We start from the raw sequence: 13976 nt of genomic DNA, 5'->3' as shown, positions 1-13976 counted from the left end.
GGCTTATTAGCGCTGGAACCCATTTGTTCACTTTTGGAGCTGAATATGGGGTGGCCTAGCCACAAAAAAATTTCGGTGCTAATGGCCACAAAAAGGTGGGGGGAGCACCAGCTTTCTAGCGGTACTGAATTTGGATCCATGACCTCTTGAATGGCGGAACAGGATCGAGGGTCTAAATAGCCTACTCCTGTTCCTATGTTCCTCTGGTAGTGCATTCCCCATAACCTCAGCCTCACAACCCTCTGTAAAAGAAAGTTTTCTGCAGCTGTTTTGCATTTAATCTTGTATCTGTGTCCCCTCATTCTAGACCCTTCAGTCACTCGAAATAGCCAGTTTCTTTTTGTTTCATTCCGCCACAATTGTAAACGTCTCTATTAAATAACCCCCCAATCTTCTCTCTTCTAATGAAAACAGCTATCATTTTTCAAGTCTTTCTTTGTATTTCTATTTTCTTATACCAGGCAGCATCCTAGTAATTCTGTGCTCTTCTCTCCCTATTGCCTCAACACCCTTCCTTTAGTGTGGAGCCCTTACATTGGTACAAACCATGATTGTTTCAGTTCTCCTTTAATGAATGTAGTGTCAGCTGTAACTCAGTTAGTAGCACTCTCGCCCCTGAGTCAGAAGGTTGTGAGTTGAATGTTAAAGGAATCAAGGGATATGGGAATATTGCAAGAAAGTGGAGTTGAGGACTATCAGCGGGCCGGGGCCATTAGAGGGAGCAACGTGCGGCGGCCCAGCCCGGGAATTGGCACGGTCCCGGCCTGCAAGACCATCAGCGGGCCGGGGCCATTAGAGGGAGCAACGTGCGGTGCCATGCCACTGCAGGGAGCAGAGCGTGCTGCTGCAGGAGGGCGACGGCTGACTGCAGTGCGGGCAGCTACAGCAGGAGTGGCGAGGTCGGGGCGAAGGAGCGGCAAGAGTTCGCAGAGGGATGTGATCGGGGCCCAGGAGAGGCGAGAGTTCGGGGCCCAGAAGAGGCAAGGGCCCAGGGGCAGCACAGGCCAGCCCACACTGTGATATATGTGCGCATTTGGTCTGTGCAGCAGAGCTGGTCTCCAGTCGTCTTGGTTAATCCTTGCCACTGGACCAAGACCTAGCTCTCTCAAGCCCGTGTGGTGGCTGGTGTGCAACGGCCACCCCACATTAAAAAAATCCACGCACAGGCATCTTCCATCCTTCAAGATGTAATTCGGGATCCGGAATATTAGGTCCTTCATTGAAACACCTGTGAACCCATCCCTTTTTGGCATGGAAGCAAGTCATCCTCGATACGAGGGACTGCCTATGATGATGAGGTAGAGCTTCAGCCATGATCTTATTGAATGGCAGAGCACGCTCGAGGGGCCAAATGACCTACTCCTGCTTCTAATTCTTATGTTCTTATGAGTTCAAGTCCCACTCCAGAGACTTGAGCACAAAAATCTAAGCTGGCATTCCAGTGCAGTGCTGAGGGAGTGCTGTACCATCTGAGGCACTGTCTTTCGGATGAGACGTTAAACTGTGGCCCCGTCTGCGCTCTCAGGTGGATGTAAAAGATCCCATGGCACTATTTTGAAGAGGAGCAGTGGAGTAATGCCCAGTGTCCTGGCCAATATATATCCCTCAATCAATAAAACAAAAACAGATTATCTGGTTATAATCACATTGCTATTTGTGGGAGCTTGCTGTGCACAAATTAGCTGCTGTGTTTCCTACATTACAACAGTGACTACACTTCAAAAAGTATTTCATTGATTGTAAAGCGCTTTGGGACGTCTGGTGGTAGTGAAAGATGCTATATAAATGCAAGTCTTTCTTTCTATACAATTAGTAACCCTTGGGGCAGACTCCATTCTCATTCACACATCATCACAGATAGTGAAAAAACAAGTGGTTGAAAGAGAAAAGAGGACGAAAATGGGAGTATGCAGTAATGAGAAAGGAAAAAACTTTAAGGATATAAATCTTAATCAGAGAGACTGTGATTGAGAACAGCAGGAGAAGGAGCAGAGTTATTGTGCAGCAGATGAGAGCAAGGCTGATGGTTAACCATAGACAGTCCTGATGTTTCTTTGTATGTTCTGCGTTGCAGAAAAAGTGCTAAGATATTTTGCAAATCACACCATAAGTGTACAGTCCTGTTTATTGGGCGTAAAAGAGGGAAGGGGGAGAAAGACCAAATTTATAGGGCTATATCCCGTGCCAAATCGATGCCTGAAATGCATCTGACTTCATACAGGGAAAAAATTCAGAGCCTAATAATGAGGGTCAACTGTACTGTCATTAAAAATAGGATGATATTCAGGCAGCCATGGGGGCCACCGAAAACAGGTGTTTGGCCCCTTGCATATATTAATGTGGGACTTAACGACTGTTTCAGGACCCCTCTCCTAATTGGTCAATCCTGGGCTGAGTTTGGTTCAGGTTTTCCTGCATTTGCTAAAGCCTAACCAGCATCTGCCAACAAGAATGTAAATATTTTATATATACACACATTCATGTGGTGCCGGGAAGAGCAGGAGTGCTGTTTCCAGCTCTACAGCACTTAGCACTACTGCAAGCCACAGCCGTCCCACTAGCCCCCTGTCTGTTCCTCCCTCTCCCTTCTCAGAACTTAGCTGAGGACTGCTGCCGGTGAGGCAGCTGGCCCAAATTAGAGGCAGTCCACTGGTATGTTACCTCTGGAGGCCCTGCAGGTGCCCACTGCTCACCGCAAATAAACCTGAGGCCCAAATCTGGGGCATCCTGGGCCTCCCAGCCGATTAATAATTTCAGGCTCCAAAAATGGGCTTGAACGAAGTTCTAGGCTAGTTTCTTTATTGTAAATTTTCTGACACCAAAGCTTCCACATGCCATATTCAGGCTTAATGTTGGGAACCCATCACTAGATTGAGTTCCTTGTGCAATGTATGTTTACACTGAACCGCGGCTCAAAACTGATGCTCAGTCCATTACTACCTATTGTTAGCGCTATGCCAACATTATTTCATTTTTGTCTTGTCTCTTGTATGATTGTTGTGCAGGTTGATGCCTTTATGTTTCCCTTTCCTCACACATCCACATCATTGCTACACTTCCTGTACATCAGCACTTTTTTTGCTAAAGTATCCTCAACATTTTCCAGAAAAATAAGTGAATTAGCAGTAGGGATGTTAGTGTGTGCCTGCAGTGGGAAGATACATGATTATTTCCAATAGTCTACAATATTAAGTCATCAATTTCCTGATGTAGATCATATTGGAGGTTATTGAGCATAAGAAACGTGAACGCAGTTAATTGAATGAAATGACAGTATAGTTGACCCTCATTATTAGGCTCTGAATTTTTTTTCCACAAACCTCTCAGATATATTTATGGCTCCTGCAGTAAATAAGAGGAATTGTGAAATATTCTCTTCACAACACAACATTTTCCTTTTTATATGCAGCCCTGAAAAATAGGGGTAATTTACTGAAAATTACTTCATTAAATTATTGTGAAACTTTATAAAAATGACTCATTTATCCTGCCCTACCTGCCCTGTGGCTGTCACCCTGAAAACCAAAGTGGACTGTTCAGAGCTGAGGCTATTTATATGGTGAACTGCTGTGATCATCAAGTTGAGGGATGTCAGTCCTTTGGAATGGAACACTTCCCACTCAGTGTCAGCACCCTGTTCCTTGAGCTATTTTTATACTGGTGCCATTTTATTCTGGATTGTGAGTGACGTGTGAGGCAGCTCCTGGCATTTGTGCTGTTAACCCAGCTTCTAAAATAAAAATAGGCTTTGGAATTTGCCATTGGGACGCGGAGCTGGATTTAACAACATAAAGGACGGGAGCTGACTCATAGTTGTGGGTCATTTATAATCTGAATTAAAACAGTGCAAGTATAAAAACACAGTATGCAAAAATAAATCTCTTGAGTTCTTTCTTTTTTTTCTACCACAACTATTGGAGCAAGCCTTTGGTTTAGTGGTAGCTTTCTTGCTTCGGAGTCAGAAGGTGCAGGGTTCGAAACCTGCTCCTGACAGTTCCAGTGAGTGGAGACCGGGAGCCCCAGCTCTGAATTCTGGGTGGCATCCAGCAGGATACTCACATCTGCTGAGTGTAGATGGCCCTCCTCATTGTATGGGTTGTGGGGACCCATGAAACCCTCCCATCTAATAGGACTAACCATTCTTTTGGCTAGTATCGAGATTGTTTTGGGCAAGGAAGGAGCATTCACGTCACGGCCTGTCAGACTGTTAATTAGCCTGCAAATCCTTCCACTACTTAGCACTTCTCCAAGACAAAATATAAAAACAACAACCCCAACTGAAGGACACTACTGCAACAGTGTGAATTTTTCCCCAACCATTCTCGTGGCTTCTTAGAGTGAGATTGCCTATTTATAGGTATCTGATACATCCTTACTACACAGTATAAATGCACACGAGGCCCATGCTTGAGAGAAGGTCAGTCTGTGACCTGTCCTTTATTCCTTAGCACTCAAGTGATGAAGGTGGGTGGAGCTTCCCCTTTTATACCTGAAAGTCCAGGTTAGGAGTGTCTCCCACCTAGTGGTCAGTGTTCTCACGGTGTATAACTTAGGTCAGTTTATACATGGGTTACAATGCTGGTTGAATACATGACATCACCTTCCCCCCCCCCAAAGTCTTATTGGGATCACAGGTTGAGTCTCTCTGGTGGTTTACGCTCCCTTGTAGAGCGCCTGAGTTGGGGCTCCGGTTGTTGGGCGCTGGCCTGAGTGTCTGCTGTTTGCAGTGCCTCAGGCCTGTCCGGACTGCCCACAGTGACTGGGCTCTCCTCCCTTTGGTTCCGGTGTTCGGTCACCTGTGGTGGAGTGAACTCTATATCGTGTTCTTCCTCTGCTTCTTCTATGGGGTTGCTGAACCTCCTTTTTGTTTGATCCACATGTTTGCGGCAGATTTGTCCATTGGTAAGTTTAACTACCAGAATCCTATTTCCCTCTTTGGCAACCACAGTGCCTGCGAGCCATTTGGGCCCTGCAGCGTAGTTGAGGATAAAAACAGGATCATTTACATCAATACATCGCGCCCTCGCATTCCTGTCATGGTAGTGATATTGTGACTGCCGCCTGCTCTCGACAATTTCTTTCATGGTGGAGTGTATAAGGGATAATCGGGTTTTGAGCGTCCTTTTCATTAGTAGCTCTGAGGGTGGAACCCCTGTGAGCGAGTGTGGTCTGGATCTATAGGCCAACAGGAGGCGTGATAAGCGGGTTTGTCGGGAACCCCCTTGGATTCTGAGCATCCCCTGTTTGATTATCTGCACTGCTCGTTCTGCCTGGCCGTTTGAGGCCGGCTTGAACGGTGCCGTTCTAACATGGTTAATTCCATTGCCTGCCATGAAGTCCTGGAATTCAGTGCTTGTGAAACACGGGCCATTGTCGCTGACCAAGATGTCCGGTAGACCGTGGGCGGTGAACATTGCCCGTAGACTTTCTACCGTGGCAGAGGATGTGCTTGAATTTAAAATGTCACACTCGATCCATTTGGAGTAGGCGTCTACTACAACCAAAAACATTTTCCCCATGAAAGGACCTGCGTAGTCCACATGGGTGCGTGACCAAGGCTTGGCGCATGGCCCAGCTGGGCACACGTGTTGCACCTGCGAACACAAAGTTCCAGATCTGCGTCTATCCCTGGCCACCAAACGTGTGACCTGGCAATTGCCTTCATCGTGACAATGCCCGGGTGCCCTTTGTGGAGTTCTCTGATGAACACCTCTCTGCCCATCTGGGGCATGACTACGCGGTTTCCCCACAGTAGGCAATCGGCCTGAATCGAGAGTTCATCCTTGCGCCTGTGAAATGGTTTAAATTTCTCAGGGCATGCCCTGTACGTGGCTGCCCAGTCCCCATTCAGGACACATTTCTTGACTAGAGACAAAAGTGGGTCTCTAGTTGTCCAGACTTTAATCTGACGGGCTGTCATGGGTGAGCCTTCGCTTCCGAAAGCTTCAACAGCCATGACCATATCAGCACCATGCTCGGTAGCCCCCTCAGTGGTGGCTAGTGGGAGCCTGCTGAGTGCATCGGCGCAGTTTTCGGTGCCCGGTCTGTGCCGAATTGTGTAGTCATAGGCAGCTAACGTGAGTGCCCATCTCTGTATGCGTGCCGATACGATTGCATTTTGGCCTTGTTGTCGGCCAAAAGGGACGTTAGGGGTTTGTGATCTGTCTCCAGCTCAAATTTCCTGCCAAACAGGTACTGGTGCATTTTCTTTACCGCATATACACATGCGAGCGCCTCCTTTTCTACCATCCGTAGCCCCTTTCTGCCTGGGACAGACTCCTGGAGGCATAAGCTACCGGCTGTAACTGACCCTTGGCATTGACATGTTGCAACACACACCCGACACCATAGGATGACGCATCGCACGTTAACACAAGTTTCTTACATGGGTCATATAGCGTTAACAGATTGTTGGAACATAACAAATTGCGTGCTATATTAAAAGCCCTTTCCTGGCTGTCCCCCCAGACCCATTCACGACCTTTGCGTAGGAGCACGTGTAGCGGCTCTAGCAGCGTGCTCAATTTGGGAAGAAAGTTACCAAAATAGTTCAGGAGCCCCAGGAACGAACGCAGGTCCGTCGTGTTACGGGGTCTGGGTGCTCTCTGGATCGCTTCCGTCTTGGATGCAGTAGGGTTGATCCCGTCTGCTGCTACCCTCATCCCCAGGAATTCTACTCTGGAGCTAGGAAGACGCACTTCGCCTTTTTCAGTCGCAGACCTACCCGGTCCAGTCTGCGTAACACCTCCTCCAGGTTGTGGAGGTGTTCTTCAGTATCATAACCCGTAATGAGGATGTCGTCCTGAAAAACCACCGTCCCTGGAATCGACTTGAGGAGGCTTTCCATATTTCGTTGGAAGATCGCGGCGGCCGAGCGAATCCCGAACGGACATCTGTTGTACTCAAACAACCCCTTGTGTGTAGTGATGGTGGTCAGCTTCTTCGACTCACTCGCCAGCTCCTGGGTCATGTAAGCTGAGGTCAGGTCCAATTTTGAAAAAAGTTTGCCACCGGATAGCGTCGCAAAGAGGTCCTCCGCTCTCGGTAGCGGGTACTGGTCTTGGAGTGACACCCGATTGATGGTGGCCTTGTAATCGCCGCATCCTGACCGACCCATCCGCCTTGAGCACCGGCACAATCGGGCTCGCCCAGTCACTGAATTCGACTGGCGAGATGATGCCTTCCCTCAACAGGCGGTCCAATTCGCCTTCTATCTTTTTCCGCATCACGTACGGCACCGCTCTGGCCTTGTGGTGTACTGGTCTGGCGTCCGGGTTTGTGTGAATCACTACCTTGGCCCCCATTATTGGCCGCATTGTCCCTTGCAATGGCGTGAATCGCTGTTCAGCTTGCCATTGTCTCTGTCGAACTCTCCCTCTGTGTTCGACTACATGTTGGGGCATGCCTGACTGCCCTTGTCTGCCTGGAGAACTGTGTGCTGCTTTAACAATGTTGAATCTCTGTCCCAACCATTCCTTAACACAGTACCTCTCGTCTGTTCTGCTAGTGGCCATGCTCGCGTGGTTTAAATCCCAGTTTCTTGTCGCCATCGATACGTCCTTACTACACAGTATAAATGCACACGAGGCCCATGCTTGAGAGAAGGTCAGTGTGTGACCTGTCCTTTATTCCTTAGCACTCAAGTGATGAAGGTGGGTGGAGCTTCCCCTTTTCTACCTGAAGATCCAGGTTAGGAGTGTCTCCCACCTAGTGGTCAGTGTTCTCATGGTGTACAACTTAGGTCAGTTTATACATAGGTTACAATGCTGGTTGAATACATGACAGTATCAGTGTGGTGTTAACTTGGAAATTGGGTACAGACCACTTTGAGGTCATTTCATATAGGACTCTCACTGCTGAGACAAAATAAATTTCTCCCATCAGTCCAACCTGGATTTAGGGCTGTCATCTCTCATTGGATATATTCCTGGAGGGTTCTTCAAGTGAAATCTGACCACAAAGCACTTGCCCGCAGTTTGGAAATGCTATCACTAAGCCAAATGGAAAGGTTGGATCCCCTGAGTGTCGCTGCTCATGGTTTTGTGCCAATAGTTGTCGCGTGCAAAGTTCTGAGAACCAGGAGGCTCTCTGTGAGCTGGGTGAAGAAAGTGCACAGGCACAAACCACGGTATGAAGCTCCAAAGTAATGAGGCCCTGGGAAAGAATTAGAGTGGGTGACATGGAGACAAGGGGCCTTCAGCACAGGGAGCATGCAAACAGGAGAAAGAGCGTGTAGATGAATCTGGAATTCAGAAGGAATAAGGAATTTGACATGACCATAACAATATTGATATAATCAGAAGACAGGAAAGGATGTAATGGAGAATGGAAGGCCAGGGGTGAGATGGAGACTTTTAGTTGGATCCAGTCTGCTAGTGTGTTGGAGGTGTTGGCATTGGTGGAGTTGAGGATTGTTGAAGGGAAAAGAATTGTTTGGTATTAAGGGAGATGGTGAGTTCTGGCAGAAGGGTGGGAGCAGCTTCAGGAACGTAGATGACATCAGTGATATGCGAGTGACGATTTATGAGTTTTGGACCATTTAGAGTTTATGTTGTTGTACAAGGAGGGTGTTAGAGATAAGTCCACTCTCTGGTTTTCAGTCAAAGAGAAGTGTTAATTATGTTTTAACTTTGGGCAGTGTTTCTTCCCACATACAACCAACCTCCCTCTCTGTTGCTTAAGTGCTTTCTAATACCAAAAACAGCAAGGCCGCAATGGTGGCATCGGATACCCATAATTCCCTGTAACCCTGAAACCGCTGTATTGTGTGAGCAGAGTGGAGTGGCCATGTGTGCACATTCAGGGCCCGAAATTCATCAACATACCGCCCGCTTACTGCCCAAAAATAGAAGTTTCGTCAAAAAACAGGTACATAACGCCAACATACCACTTGGCGGAAGATTCATCATTGACATATTGCAGAACTTAAGTGGACGGGAATGCCGCCATTTTGAAATCAGGAACAGTAAACAAAAGTAGCACCTCAGTATTTCAGAGGTGAACAGTGACTTTACTGTGCGATTTACAGTGGGAAAGGTATTTTTATTGGTATTGAGTACATTATTAAGCTAGAAGGCATTTGAGTTAATATTTTTTTCATTGAAAAATCATTTGCGTTTATCTCAGGATATTTGTGGAGATTCTGGAGATTTAAAAAGAATGCAGCCTGTATTATCTCAGTCTGTATTGCTGACTACTTGTCCGATGCAGGATCCAGATGGGAGAAGATTTATTGAGCAGAATTATCAGGGTAATGGACGAGGTCACAGACTGATGAGGAGGAGGCCTTACCCCCAAAGAATTTTCAGGGAAAAGCACTCATACTTGGACCTGACCGATCGACAGTGTCTCCGATGTCAGCGGCGGCCACGAGAGACAGCGGCTGCAGCAGCGTGCACACAGGGAATTTTAAATGTGCGGATAATCGAGAGTTGCCTGTATAACATTTTTCTTTTATGCACGCGGCATCAGCTGGGGACATATGCTGTATTTCTCAGCACGCTACTCATCGCAGCATTCGACAGGTAACCGAAGCACTGTATGCACACCGGATGGTATTTTTAAACTTCCCAATGACCAGGGAAGCACAGAGTGAGAGGGCTTTGGGTTTTGCACGCATTGTCGGCTTCCCCAATGTGCAGGGTGCTGTTGACTGTACCCATATTGCCCTGTGAGCACCATTACAGGAGGCGGAGGTGTACCGAAACCGCAAGGGATTCCACTCCCTTAATGTACAGCTTGTCTGTGACCATCCAGGGAGCATCCATGATGCGCAAATCTTGCGTGAGAGCACTGTGTCTGACCTGTTGAAGTCTGAGCCACAAGGTAAATGCTGGATGCTGGGGGACAAAGGGTACAGCCTCGCCACCTGGCGCTTGACCCTTCTGTGGAACCCTCAGACAGAAGTCGAGCAATGATATAATAAGAGCCATATAGCCACACGTAATTTTTATCGAAAAGACAATTGGAGTGCTGAAGCAGCACTTTTGATGCTTGGACCACTCGGGAGGCAGGCTGCAAGACCACACTGAGCAGGTTGCTCAGTTCACAGTGGTGTGCTGCATGTTGTATAATTTAGCAATCATGCGGGGACAGGAATTGCCGCAGGGGACTGTGAGATCACCTGAGGAGAGAGTGCAGGAGACGGAAGAGGAAAATGAGGGGGCGGAGGATGAGGGGGAGCCTCCAGATGAACCCATGGCACCACCCCCCCCCAACACCACAGCGGAGGGCACGCGGAGCGTATGCCACTGCAAAATTGTTACATCGACAGCTCATAAATGAACGCTTTGCTTGAATGTGGAGACCTGTGTTTTGGGACCCTGATGACTGTTACCCCAAACGTTTGACACTGTACAAGAGTGCTTAAATTCAAATGAAACCTTTATGTAAAAATGTAAAAAATATAGAAGAATTGTAAAACTTTGTAAAACGTATAACTATAACTTTGAACAACTGTAACAACTTTAACAACTTGAAATAAACTTTTAAAAATCAAACATCAACTATTTTAAATTAACAATGAACACTTGACTACAACAAAGCACCCTTTACTGTCCTCGAACTCGACCATGACCACGTACTCCCCCACCCTTCGGACTCACCCCCCTCTTTCTTATTCCCATTCCCTTTCCCACTGCCCCTGATCCCGAACCTCCCCATGGTGGTACCAAGCCGGCGTGCAGCAGTACACCCCAAGTGCTGTTGCAATGAATGGGGCCTGAGGAGAAGCTTGTGATCCGGAAGGCACGGCCTCAGGACTGGAAGGTGCTGGCAACCCCCCACCCTCAGGTGTTGTCGAAGAGACTATTATGGCATAGGGGGATTCTGTGCCATATCCCGATCCCGTCGATTGCCGCATAGCATCGACGGAGTCGGCGGTTTGTTCCATCGCGGTGATCAGATGCAACATATCCTTCGACTGTCGTTCTGATAGCGGCGCGATGTTTCTGGCTATCGTAGCCATGGCCTTGAACAGCTCTCGACCTATGTCAACGCTGGCCTGTGACAGACGCACCATGTCCTGGTACGCGCCTATCTGTCTTGCAGCAACAGACCTTTTCTGCACCAACCTCCGTCGCTGCAGCAAAGGCGCTGCAACACTGGGGGTGCATTGCTGCACACCGCTTGGTCCCACAGAATCAGAGGAGGCACGGGGGAATCCCCTGAATATAGAGTCGGTGGTGGAGGATGTTCCAGCTGGTCCACATGGATCTGTTATATCCTTCTCCGTCTCCACCCCTACCTCCACTGGCTCCAGGATGAGCTGCTCATCCTCTTCCTCTTCATCATCTCTGGCAGGGGTGAAGTCGGGAGAGGGCTGGGTGATGCCAGAGGTGGAGGCAATGGGTCTGTCGTCTGGTCTCTCTGTGGAGGTCTGATCTGAATCCTCAGAGTCTGGAAGTATAAAACAACATTTAAAAGTGCTTGGCACCAGGGGAGGGGTCAGGGTTACATGAGTTCATGAATACAGTGATGTAGCGCAGGATTACTTAAATGTCCACCACTGCTGCATTACTGCATTACATATCGCAGTCAGACACTACATATATACATATACATATGCATTGCGTTACATGCCCCCAACATTACAGTGCATTAAACTTAAATTGCATTATATGAGGCCAACATTACAGTTTCAGTTACATTACATGACATTACACGACCACAACACAGACCGGGGATTGTATTGAACTGACCATCCTGTGTGGGTGGGTCAGCTCCAATGCCGGTGGTGGCACGGTTGCTATCAGCGACAGGGCACGGATCTCAATCTCCATCAAGGATTCTTGAGTTGGGGGTCCTCCCCTCGAGCGCCGCTGATCTGCTGCTGTCTTCTTCTGCAGAAAGTAAATGAAAATAATAATCTTCAATCCATTTAACATCGCAGACACACAGGTTCACAGATACACACACATATCAAAGCACTGGGTTGATCTACTTGTCATTGCCTGCAAGCACAAATTCATCGTTGTAACCTTGGGATAAATCACATCACCTGTGTGACACTGAACCTACATTTACATGGTACGTGGCACACAGGGGGTGCATAAATACGATCATTACTTACTCTTGCTACCATCACCAGGTCGTTCCACCTCCTACGACACCTTTCTCCAGTGCGTACCATTGTACGAGTGAAGGAGGCAGCCTCACTGATCTTGTCCCATATTTTGTTGTACTCCTTTGAGGGGGGAGGGGCTTTCCACGACCACCCTTGGTTAAGTCGGAGTATCTCTCTGTGATATTCTGCAGCAGGGCAGGTAGCTCCATCTCGACGAAGGCGGGCATCCTCAACCTCCCGTCCTGCTCGATGTTCCCGCGCTTCAACTTCTCTTTCAGCATTTCCATTATCTTTATATTTATTATATGATTTTTTATTTATAAAATATGTATTATTATTATTGATATTGTATTATAATTTGTTATTAATATTATTTGACTCTGGAATCTCTGATGAAAACAACTGACCCTCGAATACTTTGCTGCTCCTCCTCAGTCTCTCTCTCTCGACTTCAGCTCTCTGCACACGCACAGGTGACCCCTAACCCCCAAAATCACGGGGAAAAAAAAACATTTTCGCATGTGCAGTGCAGTGCCTCACCGTCCATCGACAAGAAAGTCGATCTTGATCGACTATAATGCTGCATACCGTCTGCTGCACACCGCTTGCATACCGCTGAAAAGTTTTTCACCAAACTAGTGGTTTTCGGTCTCGGCGGTATTCCGGTGGATTTAAACGACGCACCGCCAGAATACCGCCGAGAAATGGGCGGACCTAATATCCCGATGAATTTCGGGCCCTCAAGGTTTTATGAACAAATAAAAAAGAAAGACTAGGATTTATTTCGTGCCTTTCATGACTTCTAGTTGTCCTAAAATGCTTTCCAGCCAATGAACTATTTTTGAAGTGTAGTCGTTATTGTAGGAAACACGGAAGCCAATTTACGCACAGCAAGCTCCCACAAACAGCAATGTGATTATGACCAGATAATCTGTTGCTATGGTGATGTTAGTCGAGGGATAAATATTAGCCCGGACACCGGGGATAACACCCCCGTTCTTCTTTGAATAGTGACATGGGATCTTTGGTGTCTGCCCGAGAGAACAGATGGGGCCTCAGTTTAATGTCTCATCTGAAAAATAGTACCTCTGACCATGCAGCATGCTTTCTGTAAAAATGGGACTGTGTTCAAAGGGGCATTGCCACCTTAGTAACAGGCTTTGAGCACGGTTGCAGAATTTATGGTGCTGCCTGATGTAATGACATCATTGGCCTAATTATAATGTCACTGTTAAGTTTGGAAATCCACTTTTTCCATTACAACCCCCTTGAGAATAGATTGTGCTGAAGCAGGTTTGCATCAGCAAACTCAACCTACTGGGTGATCTGAGGCGCATGACTATTCCAAGGTCAAAATCTTCTAGAATCTGCCGTCACACTTTCCTATTGGTATTGACGAAGTCAGTGCAATAGAGTGTACTAATGTTGCCACACATGGAACAAAAATGGTAAGGAAATGGGGAATTTGAAACCTGCATACAATTAAGTCTTGTGGCTAACACAGCATGGCACCTTTTCAAAGGCATCACACTTGAAAAGGAGTGTGGTTTCAGAGGCATCAAACTTCAGTAGCACAAAGATTTGGGATTGGCCCAAATAACCATTTTTCAAAGTTTTTTTTAATTGTTCCTGGATGTGGGCATCGCTGGCAAGGCCAGTATTTATTACCCAACCTGAATTGCCCTTGAGAAGATGGTGGTGAGCCGCCGCCTTGAAACGCTGCAGTCCGTGTGGTGAAGGTATTCCCACAGTGCTGTTAGGAAGGGAGTTCCAGGAGTTTAACTCAGCGACGATGAAGGAACCGTGATACATTTCCAAGTCAGGATGATGTGTAACTTGGAGGGGAACTTGCAGGTAATGGTGCTCCCATGCACCTGCTGCCCTTGTCCTTCTAGGTGGTAGAGGTCGTGGG

General features: G+C 47.4%; 1 protein-coding gene across 1 annotated transcript in view; it reads left to right on the top strand.

The window, feature by feature from the left end:
• LOC139265749 (connector enhancer of kinase suppressor of ras 2) overlaps positions 1-13976 on the top strand; it is a 1063014-nt gene that overhangs the window by 161188 nt on the left and 887850 nt on the right. The gene's annotated exons all lie outside the window — the stretch shown is intronic.

The sequence above is a fragment of the Pristiophorus japonicus genome, chromosome 6, assembly GCF_044704955.1.
Source record: "Pristiophorus japonicus isolate sPriJap1 chromosome 6, sPriJap1.hap1, whole genome shotgun sequence".
Classification (NCBI taxonomy): domain Eukaryota; kingdom Metazoa; phylum Chordata; class Chondrichthyes; family Pristiophoridae; genus Pristiophorus; species Pristiophorus japonicus.
This window is presented reverse-complemented; position numbering and strand designations above follow the sequence as displayed.